Here is a 13,386-nt window from a genome sequence, read left to right as displayed (position 1 = left end):
CTGAAGTTGCGTGGCAAGTATTTATCTGATAGCTCAAGCTTCATCTCCTCCCAAGTAGTAGGCTCTCTACCACGGTCCTCCAATTCATATTCATAGGTTCTCCACCAATCACAAGCAGCCCCAACTAGCTTAGCACGAGCTAGTTTCATTTTCCGTTCCTCAGGTAACTGATAATAGTCAAAATAGTCGTCTAGTGCCACTACCCAATCATAGAACAATTGGGGGTCATATCTCCCATCAAACTCCTTCAGATCGAGCTTGACCTTCTGTGAATCTCTAGAATACCTCTGTTGCACGGGACGCTCAGTCTCAAAATATCCTTTTACACGCTCTTCAACAGTAGGTTGTGCTATCGAAACTCTCTGTGGTGCTCTCAGATTAGGGTTTGCTCTCCTGTTAGTCAACTGAGCAACTACATTCAATGGGGTTTCTACTTCGGGTGTTGTACGTGAATCATCAGTAGGCTGTTGTGGTGGGGTCTCTTCATTCAACAACCTGGAATCCAATTCAGCCTTCAATTCAGTTCTCCATTTCTGTAGAAACTCCATAATAGAAGCTAAGGTGGGGGTGTTGTTCTCAGCCATGCTCTGATACCACTTAATGTAGGACTAAATTGGACACCCAATTAGACCCAAAACTACAGGAACTTTTAAAACAAAGAACAACCAAAACCAACCCCAACCAGGTATCAGAAATTAACTTCAGCGACAACCCAGAAACAGTACCGAACCTACAGAACAGCAACACAGGGATTAAACAAACCAGTAGCAGTTTAGAACTAATCCAAAGATTATTAAAGTGCCAACAGTCTTCAGAAATCAGAAAAGATATTCAGCAGTACAGCAGGTTATCGATTTCAAGAGAATAACAACAGAATCCATTCCAACAATGATTCTTAGGACTAAACCAGGAATAGATGGGAGTCCGTTCAGATTTAAGTTAACAGAATATTAAGAACAGCAGTCCAGAAAACACTATTCAAACTAGCAGAACTAGAATGCAGAAAATAGAAACTTCAGTTCACTAAAAGACAAAAATCTGGAGATTTCTAATTTCTCATAAATGGCTGAGCAGAATCAGCCAATATTTGGGTCAATCCTCACTGGTATGGGGAGGAACCTTTGATCAAAAAACTGGACTAATCGGATACTCAGATCTGGTCATTCCAGCAGGGGTAAATGCTCTGTTTGCAGAATTTTCTGGGCAGCAGAGTGATAGATTACATAACTGGTTTTGTAGTCCTAATAAGTCTTGAAAGATATATAAAAACTTAAGAGAGTAATACTTGAAGTAGACCTCCTGGACTTCACGCCACAAGGAATCAATTGGATCAAACACCAATTCCTTCAGCCTTGATCAAACACAAGACAACTCTTCATAAAGAAGACAATAGCAACATCCATTAATTTTTTATCAAAATCATTCTAGGCTTTTAGGAGCCTCCTCTTCTTTATTTATAATGTTAATGGGGGAGAGAATTACAAAATAGAAGGTTCCTCAAAAAGGAAACCAAATATTCTCCTAATACAATAGTTACTAAAAACTGAAATTAGAAACTAGTTGAAAAAGGAAACTAACTACTAATGACTTGACTCAATTAATAACTTGACTCTTAAAGAAACAAATATAACTCAAATCAAGCCCAACTAAAAAGGAAACTAATGAAAATGGAAACTAACTAGTAATCAAGTATTCAATCTTAGACCCCCCTTTTAGACCCATAAAAATGGCCTATTACACTCAAAACACATAGGATCAAAGGCCCAACATGTATGGAACCCAACTCTAAGCTTATTCCTAATAAAACAAGCCTATTTTGATAATTAATCTGCATCACAAGTGGTACAAAGACATCTTCCTGACCAAAGTTTTAACCAGACCCGACGCAAACCTTCCCTGTTGGAAAGAAAAATTCCTTATAGGTCTTCTAACTTTATTTTCAGAAAAAATCAAACGTCTTCGTAAGCAAAATGATGGGATTATCCCGTATGATCAAATGACTTACGGCCAAATTATTAATCTAATCCATGAATAAGGCTTAGCCCTCTGTACTGATATTAGATTAAGAAAACATATTAACAAAGAAAATAAATTTTACAAACGTGAATTAGGAAGATTTTGTGAACAATTCGGCTTTGCTCCTATTAAAACTCCAATAAAACATAAATATAAATCCTCTCGTAAATTCTACAAAGACTTTTACAAATCTAAAAAATATGCCTCACGCAAACCATTTACTACTCCTGAGTTTTACCAAAAATCCCCTTCTAAATCAAAACATACCAAGTATAAAAAGCCTTTCAAGGCACCTAAAAATTCTAAACCAGACCAAACTTCCCAAGGTTGTTTTAGATGTGGCAAACCTGGCCACGTCGCCAAATATTATCGTGTTTCAAAAAGAATTAATTCTTTGCAAATTTCTGAACAAGACAAATCTCAAATTCTTGCTCTTCTTCAAGAAACCTCTTCTTCATCCTCTGATGAACAAGAATACAAACTAAATCAAGTCCAAGCTTCTGAGCATTTTGTTTCCAGCTCTACTGATAATGACAACTTCCAAGCCTGTGCTTGTGACTCTTGCATTATTGGTTTAAGTTGTGAAGATTGTGCTCCCAAATCTGTTCGTATATTACGAACATCTCCCCAAACAAATATTTTTGAATACATAGATAATTTAGCTATTCCAGAATAAAAAAGAGCCTGCTTAGAACAATTCAAGCAAAACGTTGCTTCCCAAAACACTCCCCAACCTTATAACCTGCAAAAAATAATGCAAAAATTTGACAAACTCCAAACTCCTTCAACCCCTGACCACTCTACAAGAATCAAAACTCTTGAAACTACTACTGCAACATTGCAGTATGAAATTAAAACTATCAAACAACAACTGTCCCTTCTATCTCATCCACAAAATCAATAGAACCCCTCAACAAACAGTGAATCTAACCCAAATGAACCATTTGTCAATCCATTCTCAAACCCCGAGTCAAATACTGGATTTGTTAATACCATTTCCTCTCAAAATTTGTATATCCACATAACTCTTGTGATAAATGCCTCTTTCAAATTATCTACCATTGCCCTTGTTGATTCAGGTGCCCAACTTAACTGTATCAATGAAGGTGTCATTCCGACCCAGTACTATGAACGGACAACCCAATGACTAGCTACCGCCAATGGGTCTGGATTGAATGTCCAATACAAATTATCAAATACCCATGTTTGCAAAAATGGTCTTCGCCTCCCCCAAACCTTCCTTCTAGCCAAAGACCTTGATCAAACTATTATCCTCGGCCAACCCTTTCTTGAAAAACTCAAACCTTTCAAAATTACTCAAGACAGTATAACTACCAAGTTTAATGGTCAAAAGGTCATTTTTTCCTTCTTACAAGCTCAAACGTCTATCAACCAAAGTATTAATAAAACTAAACAACTAAATTTTCTTAAAACTGAGCTTCTCCATCAACAAATTATAGAATAAATTAACCATCCCAAAACTATCCAACAAATTAACCAACTTTGTTCTAAATTCGAGCATGACCTCTGCTCCGAGGTTCCTGATGCTTTTTGGCATCGAAAGAAATATATGGTTTCCCTCCCATATGCCAAAGATTTCTCTGACCTTCAAATCCCCACCAAGGCACGAACAGCTCAAATGAATCAAACCCTTCTTGAAACTTGCAAACAAGAAATCAACGACCTTCTTGCAAAACAACTTATTAGGCCTAGCACCTCCCCCTGGAGCTGTACGGCCTTCTATGTTAACAAAGCCTCTGAAATTGAAAAAGGCACTCCAAGATTAGTTGTTAATTACAAACCCCTTAACGATGCTCTACAATGGATTCGATACCCAATTCCCAACCAAAAGGATCTTCTCCAAAGAATTTATCAAGCCAAAATAATTTTAAAATTTGATATGAAATCTAGATTCTGGCAGATCCAGCTTCATGATAAGGATCGTTACAAAACTTCCTTCACAACCCCCTTTGGCCTCTATGAATGGAACGTTATGACATTCAGCCTCAAAAATGCTCCTAGTGAATTCTAAAAATTATGAACGACATCTTTAACTCCTATGAACAGTTTACAATTGTCTATATTGATGATGTTCTAGTTTTTTCTGATTCAGTGGAACAGCATTTCAAACACCTTAGAACTTTCTATCAAAATATAAAAGCAAATGGCCTAGTCCTTTCAAAAAGAAAAATGGAATTCTTTCTCACCAAAATCCGTTTTCTTGGACACATGATCGAAAAAGGTACCATAACCCCTATCGATCGTGCCATTTCCTTTGGTGACAAATTCCCTGACTAATTATTAGACAAAACCTAGTTACAAAGGTTTCTTGGGAGTTTAAACTACGTCCATGATTTTCTCCCCCAATTCAACAAAATTACTAAGCCATTATTTTTTAAGCTAAAAAAGAACCTAGCTCCTTGGTCCTCAACCCAAACTAATGCCGTTCAAACAATCAAAAGATTACTCAAAGAGATTCCTTGCATGTTTACTCCTAATCCTGAAGCATTTAAAATTGTAGAAACTGATTCCTCTGATATCGGATATGGTGGAATTCTCAAACAAAGACTCAAATACTAACAAAGAGCAACTTGTCCAGTTCACCTCTGGTATCTGGAATCTTCCCCAAAAGAACTATAGCACTATAAAAAAAAAAGAAGTTCTCTCCATAGTACTTTGCATTCAAAAATTTCAAAATGAATTATTAAACAAACCATTTTTAGTTCGTGTTGATTGTAGCGCTGTTAAATTTGTTTTACAAAATGATGTCTCAAATTTGGCTTCAAAACAAATTTTTGCCCAATGGCAAGCCTTACTTTCAATTTTTGAATTTCAAATTGAATATATTAAAGGAGAATCCAATTCTGTCCCTGACTTCCTTACTCGTGAATTCCTATAGGGCCACAAACTTCACAAATTAACCTTCTCCAAATGGCTCCTCCCAAAGAGTCAACCTCTTCAAATTCCCTTGTTCGTTCAAAAACAAGTTACGACACTACTGCCGCTCCCTCAAAACAAATTGAAACCAGAAACCAATCCCAATTAGCCTCCTCTAACGACCATACTCCCATACCGTGGTCCTTTCCTCGGCTCCTGGTCCCCTTCAAACCACAAACAAAATCAGCTCCAACCTCCAAACTACCCAGGCCAAGCCTGTCCAAACTACCCAATGATCCAAATTCAAAAGCCAATACTATGAAAAACCCCTCAAAGACGAACTCTTCATCATTGAAGAATCCCTACAAAATTATATTGATTCTCCAATCAGTATCGCCCAAAGAGTCTTCTTTCAAGGATGGCATTTCTATTCCTCTTCTCCTGCAAAGACACAAGAATTCTACGAATACATCCTCGTAGATACTGACTCTGTCAGACTCAAATTAAACTTTGATAAACAGGATAAATCCCTGGTTACACATACAACTGTAACCATTTGCAAAATCCTCAATCTTCCAAACTGGGACAACCATCCCCTCATAGCAAAAAATTTCTCAAATACCTACAACCCCTCTGGTTATACCTACTATGATTACCAAGAGGCCTGGTTTAAAGCTTTTCAATTCCAAAACAGAATTAACCCCCATTCCTGGTTTTTCTGTTTTGATTACAAATTCAACAATCAAACCCCCCTTTGGTTTCCTCGGTGGTGGGATCAATATAGTCCCTATGTTTGATATTCTACCACCCCAAATCCAAAATTCCTACCAAATATTTTGCCAACACTCTCCACAGCAACCTCACTAACCTGATCTCCTTCGGTTTTTCCTCCACTGCCGCTTGGCATGGATCCTGTTTTGGGAATACGAGATCACTGACATCCAAACCCCCGACTGGATTGCCCCGGTGCTCTCTCGGGTGTACAACGTCAAATGGTGGGATAATTGTGATGTCTCAAAATGTGAAAAATCGACCCTCATTCAAGCATCACGGGCCTCAAACCAGTCCTGATTCTCCCGGCCTCCTCAAAATCAAGCATCAAAAGTGAGAAGGAAGCTCTTCTAGCCTGCCTCGCTGAGCTCGATTCCGACTCAGAAGGAGAATCAAGTGATGGTGCCTACAGCCTTAGTTCCATCAAAGGATCTATGCTGGCTCACTGTCATCATGAACAACTGGCTCAAAACCCAATTTTTTAAGTTTTTGTGCCTCAGGATTAGAGATAAAAAGGCAAGGAATTTCTTTAACCAATTTTTTAATTGTTTGAACGGCATTAGTCTGAGTAGAAGACCAAGGCGCCGGATTCTTTTTGAGCCTGAGATATAATGGCTCAGTAATTTTACTAATTTGGGGAAGGAAGTCTCGGACGTAATTTAAACTTCCTAGAAACCTTTGTAACTGGGTTTTGTCTAATATTTGGTCGGAAAATTTATCACCAAAAGATATAGCTCGATCGATAGAGGTTAAGGTACCCTTTTCGATAAGATGTCCGAGAAAGCAGACCTTAGTGAGAAAAAATTCCATTTTTCTTTTTGAAAGGATGAGGCCGTTTGATTTTATAATTTGGTAAAATGTTCGAAGGTGTTTGAAATGCTGCTCAATTGAATCCAAAAAAACTAGAACATCATCAATATAGACAATTGTAAATTGTCCATATGAATTAAAGATGCCATTCATAATTTTTTGAAATTCACTGGAAGCATTTTTTAGGCCGAATGGCATGACATTCCATTCATAGAGGCCAAAGGAGGTTGTAAAGGCAGTTTTGTAACGATCCTTTTCATGAAGCTGGATCTGCCAGAATCCAGATTTCATATCAAATTTTGAAAATATTTTGGCTTGATAAATCCTTTGGAGAAGATCTTTTTGGTTGGGAACTGGGTAACGAACCCATTGAAGGGCATCATTAAGGGGTTTGTAATTTACAACTAATCTTGGAGTGCCTCTTTCGATTTCAGAGGCTTTGTTGACATAGAAGGCCGTACAGCTCCAAAGAGAGGTGCTAGGCCGAATAAGCTTTTTGGCTAAAAGGTCGTTGATTTCTTGTTTGCAAGTTTCAATAAGTGTTTGATTCATTTGAGCAGGCCATGCTTTAGTCGGGATTTGGAGGTCAGAAAAATCTTTGGCGTAGGGATGGAAACCATGTGTTTCTTTCGATGCCAGAAGGCATCGGGGACCTCAGAGCAAAGATCATGCTCAAAATTAGAACGGAGTTGGTTTATTTGGTGAATAGTTTTAGGATGGTTGATCTGCTCCATAATTCTTTGATGAAGGAGCTCAATTTTGAGAAAATGTAATTGTTTAGTTTTATTGGTACTTTGGTTAATAGAAGCTTGAGCTTGTATGAAGGGAAAAATAACATTTTGGCCTTGAAATTTGGTAGTTATACTGCCTTGGGTACTTTTTGAATGGTTTAAAAGTTTCAAGAAATGGTTGACCGAGGATGATAGTTTGGTCAAGGTCTTTAGCTAGAAGAAAGGTTTGGGAGAGGCAAAGACCATTTTTGCAGACATGGGTATTGGACAATTTGTATTGAACATTCAACCCGGACTCATTTGTGGTAGCAAGCCACTGGGTAGTACGTTCATAGTACTGGGTTGGAATGACGCCTTCATTAATACAGTTAAGTTGGGCTCCTAAATCAACAAGGGCAATGGTTGAGAGTTTAAAAAAGGTATTTACCATAAGGGTTATGTGGATGCACCAATTTTGGGACGAAATGCTAAGGACAAATCTTGGAGGAGGGGTGTCATTAGCAAAAGGATTTTCAAATGGTTCAATTGGAATTGGTTCTTTGGTTGTGGGATTTTGTGGAGGTGGTTGTCGGGACAAGAGGGACAATTGATGTTTGATAGTCTTGATTTCATGCTGCAGAATTGCAGTAGTTGTTTCAAAGGTTTTGATTCTTAAAGAATGGTCAGAGGTTGAAGGTTTTTGGATTCTGCCAAATTTTTGTATTATTTTCTGTAGGTTGTAAGGTTGGGGAGAATTTTGGGAAGCGATATGTTGTTTGAGTTGTTCTAAGCAAGCACATTTTTGTTCTGGGTCAGTTAAATTATCAATATATTCAAAAATGTTTGTTTGAGGAGAAGCTTTTAACATACGAATAGATTTGGGAGCACAGTCTTTGCAACTTAAACCAATAATGCAAGAATCACAAGCACAGGCTTGGAAATTGTCATTATCAGTTTAGCTAGAACCAGAATGCTCAGAAGCTTGAACTTGGTTTATTTTGAAATCTTGTTCATCAGAAGAAGAAGATGTTTCTTGGGGAAGAGCAAGGATTTGAGTTTTGTTTTCTTAAGAGATTTGTAAGGAATTAATCCGTTTAGACACACAACAATATTTGGCGATATGACTAGGTTTGCCACATTGAAAGCATCCTTGGGAATTTTAGTCCCGTTTAAAATTTCTTTGATTTTTAGGTGCCTTGAAAGGCTTCTTGTATCTGTTATGCTTTGGTTTTGAAGGGGGTTTTTGATAAAACTCAGGCATTGTAAAAGGTTTGCGGGAAACATAATTCTTTGATTTGTAAAAATCTTAATAAAATTTGCGAGAAGATTTGCGTTTATGTTTATGTTTTGTCGGTGACCTAAGAGGAGCAAAGCCAAATTGCTCACAAAAACCTCCTAATTCTTTTCTATAGAATTTGTTTTCCTTGTTAATTTGTCTCTTTAACCTGATATCAGTGCACAAGGCTAAGCCTTCTTCATGAATCAAGTTAATAATTTGGTCGTAAGTCATTTGGTCATAGGGAATAATCCCATTGTTTTCTTGGTGAAGACGTTTGATTTTCTCGGAAAATAGAGTTGGAAGCCCTGTAAGAAATTTTTCTTTCCAACAGGGAAGGTTTGCGTCGGGTCAGGTTAAAACTTTGGTCAGGAAGGTATCTTTGTACCATTTGAAATCATGTAATTTTTTACACCTAAGGTTTGATAATTATTCGGCTGTTCTGTCTTTGAGACGAGAAGGGTTACCTAAAAAATAATTTGCAATGCTGAAAATAAGAGTATTAACAGCATCCTCAATAGGTTGTCCTTCGGCATCAAGAAGGGGAGTACCATCAGGGGTAGTTTGGACGGCCATTAATATTTCAGTTTTTTTTGTCGTTAGTTAAGACATAATCCCACCAACCTTTGAGTTGGCCGGTAAAGCCAGAAATAAGCAAGGTTGCAACGGCACTATCAGCCGTATTTTTGATATGGTGTGCATTACTAACCATAGTCATTTCTTGTAGTTTGTTCATGAGATTATGTTCGGACAAACCATCTATGTTCCATTCATAGATGATTCCGCTTTGGTAAGAAGTTTGGGGGCAGTTCCTCTGGCTTCAATTTGAAGGTCAGGGAAGACCGGATGTTGGGTTGAACTTTGGCCAATTTGGTTGACTTGGGGGATCTCAGAGTCAGAGCTAGAAGAGTAACTCGAAGAATATTTTGAAAGGGCATCAATTTGTCGGATGACCGACTCAGCAGTTGATTGATTTTGTATTGGTGTGTCGGGAGCTTCTAGATTTGCGAGGCAATAATTGATTTGATTAAGTAAAAATGATTTGTTAAGTTCTCGTTGTTGTGTTTGTGGAATATTATATGGTTTGAAAAGGGGGGTACTATGAAGAATAGTGGCCGGGATTAAGGATGAAGAAGCCACAGGTTTTGGTTAGACAAGGCTCTCAACTCGGGAGAGTTGATCACCTATGGTTTGAAGACTTAAATTTGTAAAATTTAATTGTTCAATTTGTTTTCTATTTAAATTATCTTGTTCTGCTACTTTGAACAGAGAAGCAGTTAATTCTGTGGTTTTTAAGGTATATTTGACACTTTCCACCGGGGGATGGATAGCAGTGGTAGTTGGACTGGTGCCAAGGGTCCAAGATTTATGGGTAGCAGTTTGGGTACAAACTTGATTATGCCATGGGTAATCTAAATTATTGTCTTGGGCATAAATATCAAAGTATGTAAAAAAGAAAACATTTGTTTTAAGATTTGTCATAAAATTATACCAATTTGTTCTAATTTGATTTTGTTGTTCAAGATTAAAGGTTTTGAAGAACCAATCTCGTTTTGGTTTGTTTTTTGGTGATTCGAAATCAGTTCGTAAAAGGGGCTTGTCGATTTGATATTCTTTGTTGGTTTGGAGCATATAGACTCCTGGGTCACGTTGAGGTTGAGCCACCTCAGACAGGGTAGGAGATTGGGGGTGATTTTGGTCAGAAGGAGTTGAATCTGGAACAGAGGATGAGGTTTCATATGTTCCATGGACAACATTTTGACTGGAATTTACTCCAGAAAGGTTTTGGATAGGAGGAGTCCTAAGAGGCGGACTTAAGGGAAAGTAATTTGAATTTAAGAGATCGAAGCATCAGAGCAAGACCTCCGAGAACTTTGGTAGATACTTTAGGGTATTTATCGGTTAAACCGAAGGGTTACTAAGCCATCTATAGTTTGGGAGATGGACTGGATATTGGTGTTTGAGATTTGGGGTTGAGGTGTAGTGGTTTGCAATTTCCACTCATCAGGGAAAGAGATATATTTCCACTGAACGAGCCTAGGATAAACGACTTGACCTTGGATACAGTCGGTTTCAAGGTAAAGGGTCTGTCCTTTTAGAGATCGTTTGAGGGCTCTGGGTTTGACAGTTTTCATAGGTTTGTATTTGATACGATGAATGACAGCAATAGGAATTGATCCATGCATCATTCTGTATCCATGGATTTTAAGGTTAATTTTGAGGGAATGTAGAATATTTGGGTCTATAAGTGCTATGGACATGTCCGGGTAAACATTAAAATAGATAGGACCATAACAAAGGCTTGTTTCAATAGCTCCTAGAAGGGAATCATCGAAATCTATAAATCTTTAGTCACGTAAGGCCAATAACATGGAAGTGTTAAGGCCTTCACGATGAAGGGGTTTGATGGCCACTTGGACGAGGCCAATATGGACATAATTAAATTTGTTTTTGAGATGGTCTTGTAAAGACCTGGGATCAAAAAGGGTAATTTCATGTGTTTCATTTGTAAAATTGATGGTTTGTTCAACAGTTTTGATGGTCTCGAAATATGTTTGCCAGTCATTCTCGTATACTTCTCTTTGTGAAATTTTGGGCATATGCCGCATATCTCAATTTTGGAGTCTTTTGTCTATGTTCGTTATTTGTTCATCATAATTGAGCACATTAGAACTTGTGCTCGCCTCACCTTCCGATCTCATCAACATAGAGTAGGATAGACGATTCATTGTTTGAGAAATCTTAAACTTGGGGTAACCTCCTAGATCTAGTCATTTGAAGGGGTATTTCCAACTTAAGTTGGGCACAAACGTGGTCTTACACTCTTCTGCCACTCCTCCCAACAGTCCAAAGGCTTATACACTGTCAAAAACTAAAAATATATATATCGGCCTACAGAAGATTTGTACGATGAACAAACCAACCTCACCCCTAGAAGAAGAGTCCACCGGAAATTTAAACTCTTAAGACTTTTTACAAATGCATTCTCCAGTGATCTTTCTCTTCTCATTCACATCCTCCAATGATCGCTCCTTCTACTCCACTGGCAATCTCTGTTACCCTGTTTTCTGGCAGCTCTTTCTCTCTGAGTTTCCAGTTTGCGCATCTTAGGAGTGATTTAGATTTCAGTTTCATGGTGAACACTAAGGTTTATTATGGTTCAGGGTTTTAAGGATTTTTTCGTTTAAAAGACATAAGAAGAGTTCCCCATCGAGATTTGTGTTTCAGGCAATGGGAAGGAAGAAGAAGACCTGCAGGAGCAGGGGGGAGAGAGAGAGAGAGAGAGAGAGAGATCCTAGAAATAAGGGAGAAAGAAGAGGATCATCAATTGAAGCTTTTTTTCAAGGGGGAGGGTGTTTTGTGCGTCTCATTTTAAGTCATCCAATGAAACAACCCATACACGACCCAAAAACTATATACTACCCTCCTTGAAGCATTTTAGTTGTTTGAATTTATAAGAGGACGAAAGTATCCCAAAAATCACAACAAAGATTAGAAATACCCTGAAAAGGTCTGTGTGTTATGCTATCTTACAATATTTGGGATATGATAGCATATTGTTGACAAAAACACACTGAAAAAAATATCAATTTAGAAGGGCACTATAATTGGTGTTGTTTGTCATCTTATATGCTTTATTAACCAAAATACTGTTAACAGGGGTTACAGAATAGGGTCCTGATACTACATTAGGACCCAGGTTGAATGAAGGCATTGAAATTGTTTTTTCTCTCTTAAAAATTAGGAAAAATACTGTCATTTTTTTTTTTTTTGGATAAATAAATAAATTTATACCCAAAATGAAGAGAAAATACAAGGGGAAAAAGGGGGGGGGAAAAAAGGGGGGGAGGGGAGGCTTAAGCCAACAAGGAAAAGCCAACCCCAGGGGGAACAAAGCAAAAAGCAACAAAGAGACAAACAACAACAACCAACAACATCAGCAGCAGCCAACAACCAACAGCAGCAAGCAACAACCAACAGCCAAGGAACAACGGGGGGCGAGGGAGGGGCAAGAGGAGGGGGAGGGGCAGGCAAAAGGCTCCAGGAAGAGATTATGTGGTCATTTCTGAGAGAAAAGGGGATCGGCCGGGATCGGAAGGATTTCAAAATGGATTTTTGAGGCAACATCAAAGAAGATGGCTTTCCAAATCCTTTCCAGGGAGCGGGAGTTGGAAGACCATCTACGAGTGTTACGCTCCATCCAAAGGTGAGTAATTGTAGCAGAGAAGGCAAGCTTGCCAATGGTGGAGCCAGCAAAAGTCATCCAAGTACATTCCCGATCAAAGGGAAGAATTAACCTAAGGGAAGGCCAGCAACGAGCTAGGACAGTTTTCCAGACCAAGGAAGAAAGAGGACAAGATAAGAAGAGGTGGGGGATATCCTCTTGACCATCAGGGTAGAGGCAACAGGCAGGGTCAACATGAATTTGCCGACGAAGAAGGAAGGACTACGTGGGGAGGAAATTGGATAGACATCTCCAGGTAGTGAAGCTGTGCCAAGGAATATGACCTTTGAACCAGGCGAGGTTACGCCAAGGAACAACAGGTCCCGAGGAATTGACAAAGGACCAAACAGAGGCAGAGGAGAACAACCCATTGGAAGAAGGAAGCCAGACACATTTGTCTTCCCTTCCACGATGCCCAGGGGGAATGGGGGGAGGGAGGCCCACAGATCCGCAAGGATGGGGAGGAGAGAGAGGAGGGGTCCAGCCCAAAGGGGAGAAAATGGAGACAGGAGAGGATTTGGGAAGACCCAAGGAATAGATGATTCTAGGGGTGACTAGAGAAGAAAGGATACCCGAGGGGTGCCAAGGGTCCATCCAAAGGGAGGTCGACTGCCCATTGCCAATGATATTGGAGCAAGCAGTAAGGGCGAGGGGTCTGAGGCTAAGGATTTTCCGCCAAATCCACAAGGCATCAGAGGGGG

Source organism: Macadamia integrifolia, chromosome 5, assembly GCF_013358625.1.
Source record: "Macadamia integrifolia cultivar HAES 741 chromosome 5, SCU_Mint_v3, whole genome shotgun sequence".
NCBI lineage: Eukaryota > Viridiplantae > Streptophyta > Magnoliopsida > Proteales > Proteaceae > Macadamia > Macadamia integrifolia.
The sequence above is the reverse complement of the archived record's forward strand: the minus strand, read 5'-3'. Positions refer to the sequence as shown.